At 43.8% G+C, this 2,693-nt stretch overlaps 1 long non-coding RNA gene across 1 annotated transcript; it reads left to right on the forward strand.

Moving 5' to 3' along the window:
* The first annotated feature begins 286 nt into the window (after positions 1-286).
* On the forward strand, positions 287-2,062 carry LOC112398818 (uncharacterized). Its single transcript, XR_003003070.1, has 3 exons — positions 287-322; positions 980-1,062; positions 1,666-2,062. It is a non-coding gene; the product is annotated as an uncharacterized LOC112398818 (long non-coding RNA).
* The last annotated feature ends 631 nt before the right edge of the window (positions 2,063-2,693 follow it).

Consider the following 2,693-nt stretch of genomic DNA (forward strand, 5'->3'; position numbering starts at 1 on the left):
TTATGTGAAGAGAAAAGAGAAAAGAGAGAGTGAGAGGAAGGAAGGGAGGGAGGGAGGGAGGGAGGGAGAAAGGGAAGGAGGAGAGGATTATTATTTGAGAGAGTCAGGCTCTTTAAATAAAAAAATCCATATGGCCCTCTAGAGAGAAAAAAAAAAAACCAAAAGCAGTTAAAATTTGAGAGCTACACTGTGAGCGACACCTGCTGTGTTTAGAGGAGGAGTTATTTAAATAGCAGCAGCCTGGCGTCACTTCCGGTGCACGCAAGCTGTTATTCTGCGCTGGAAACTTGAGCAGAGGAGAAGGGAGAAGGAAAGAGTCTGGGTGAGCTCGCTTAAACCCAAGCTTGGGTAGAGGAGGGGCATGTCTGGCTGACGCTGCCAGCCTCGGTAACTGGTAACTTCCACGGTGGGAGCCTCACTCTCACTCAATCTGCATTCTTGTAAGACAGGCATGTGGTTGGTTCCCTTCCGAGTTAGCCAGCAAAAGCCAAGGTTTCACCCTGTTCACAAGCTTGTGAAGGCTTTTCTTGTAACCTATAGTTGTAGACTGCAACTATTTTGACTCTTGTGAATCATTTCATGTAAATCAAGGGAGGCTGAAAACCCAAGCAGGGCCCTTCTGGCAGCTTCCTGGGCTGCCCGCCCCCCTTGGAACAGCTGGGGAGCAATGCTATGCCAGAATATCTGAGGGTGTTTGCAAACATGGCTCTGGGAAGATAGTGAAAGGGTCTAGGTCCACATTTTTGTACCGGAGGCAAGACTGTGGAGGGCTGGGGGAAGATAGCCACATCCCTCACCCTCCTGTGTCATAGCAATAGTTGGAAAGCCTTGCTGACATTTGGTGGTGGAGGCAGGGTGTTTCCGTCACTGACGTGCACAGAACGTGGGGCTAGCTCCAGCTGTGATCAAAGGAGAGGAAAGTTCAGACTACCAGCATCTTTTGTCTGGACTAGCCTCCTAACTACCTTTCTTGTCTCAGTGCACTGAAACCTGCCCTGCTGGCTCATAAGAGTTGATTGTGCATGGATCGGTCCTAACGCTGCGTTCAGCGACATCAAACTGGTAAGCTTGAAATTGGCCTTGATGGGAGAATTTACACTACAGAAATTGTCAAGTGCCACAAATCAAGGCTTTTGTTTTTCCCCAAAGATCGATTCATCAACACAGCACCTTGCTGCTTCCACTCCTGTCCCCCTACTTTCATTTCCTTCCACAGCTGTAGTGGCTCATCAACAGATAAAACTGATTGTTATCACCTGTAGTTTAAAACATCCACCATAGGAAATTCCCTGGCGGTCCAACGGTTAGGACTCCGCACGTTCACTGTTGAGGTCCCGGGTTCAATCCCTGGTCAGGGAACTCCCGCAAGCCGTGGGGCACGGCCAAATAAATAAATGAAACAAAACATCCACTGTCTTCCCGTTGTTCTGAAAAGGACCACAGTCTTCACCATGGCTTATGAGGCCAGCCTGCACAGTCTGGCCCCTACAAGTCTCCCCTGCCTTTTTTTGCATTATGCGTCACCTCACTTTATGTGCTCCATCAGTTCCTCCAACACAGCTTCAGTTTCTCACCACCAGTTCTAAAGCACGAGCTCTTTGTACTGCAGTGTAAAGAGTTATTTGCCGCTCACCAGATATTCACAAACTTTCTCACATTTCCCAGCCCACTTGCTGTTGGGCGGGACCATGTGACCAGTTCTGCTGAGTGAGCTGTGAGTTGAAGTGACACGTAGCAGAAGATTTAGGAGCTGATGTGCCATCTTCCAGCCTTCTCTTCTACAGCTGCAATCATGGAGGCCATATGTTGAGACAGCAGAACCACAGGATGAAGTAACCGGATTGCTGAGTCAGCACATGGAGAACAGCTGTCTTTAGAGAGCTGCCTGATTGTCTGTGGATGTCAGGGAAATAAACATTTGTTCTGTTTAGCCACTGAGATTCGAGACAATTTTGTTACCACAAAATAATTTAGTCTAGCAGTTCTCAAACATTTGAGTCTCAGGACCTCTTTAAACTCTTAAAAAATTACTGGTAATCCTAAAGAGCTTTAACTTATGTGGATAACATCCAGCAATATTTCCATATCAGAGATTAAAACTGGGACTTTTAAAACTGAGAAAAACTTTTAAATGTGTACCTATAAATTCCTTTTAAAGTAAAAATAATAAAACCATTACTTAATATGAATATGACATTTTATGAAAAAGAGCTAGCTTCCAAAACAAACTAGTGAGGATTATAGTGTTTTACATTTTTGCAAATCTCTGGATTAATTGAAGATGGCTGGATTCTCATACTGCTCCTGCATTTAATTAATTGCAATCTGTTCTGTTTTTGTGTTGAGGTGTGTGAAGAAAATCTGGCTACACACAGATAATGTAGTTAAATAGTCTTTTCTGCTGATTGTGAATTTTCTTTCTGGATACCACATCAAAACTTGACAAGTGGTAGTTTTTTAAAAGCTAGCTACAATATGGAATCTGAAATCATACCAATGAACTTTTCATACTCTGTTACATTAAAGTCCATTAGGCTCTCTTGCACTTTGAATGGATCCTTTATTTACCCATGCGTGATTTTGTGACCTCATGCACTGGTTACTTGGAAAAGATTGGTTCACTGAGTTATTTCATTATATAGTATATTTAAAAATCACATTAATTAGTATCAGCATCCATCTCACTGGAGTCT

This window comes from Neophocaena asiaeorientalis, unplaced genomic scaffold (assembly GCF_003031525.2).
Source record: "Neophocaena asiaeorientalis asiaeorientalis breed wild unplaced genomic scaffold, Neophocaena_asiaeorientalis_V1.1 scaffold317, whole genome shotgun sequence".
In the NCBI taxonomy this organism is placed as follows: domain Eukaryota; kingdom Metazoa; phylum Chordata; class Mammalia; order Artiodactyla; family Phocoenidae; genus Neophocaena; species Neophocaena asiaeorientalis.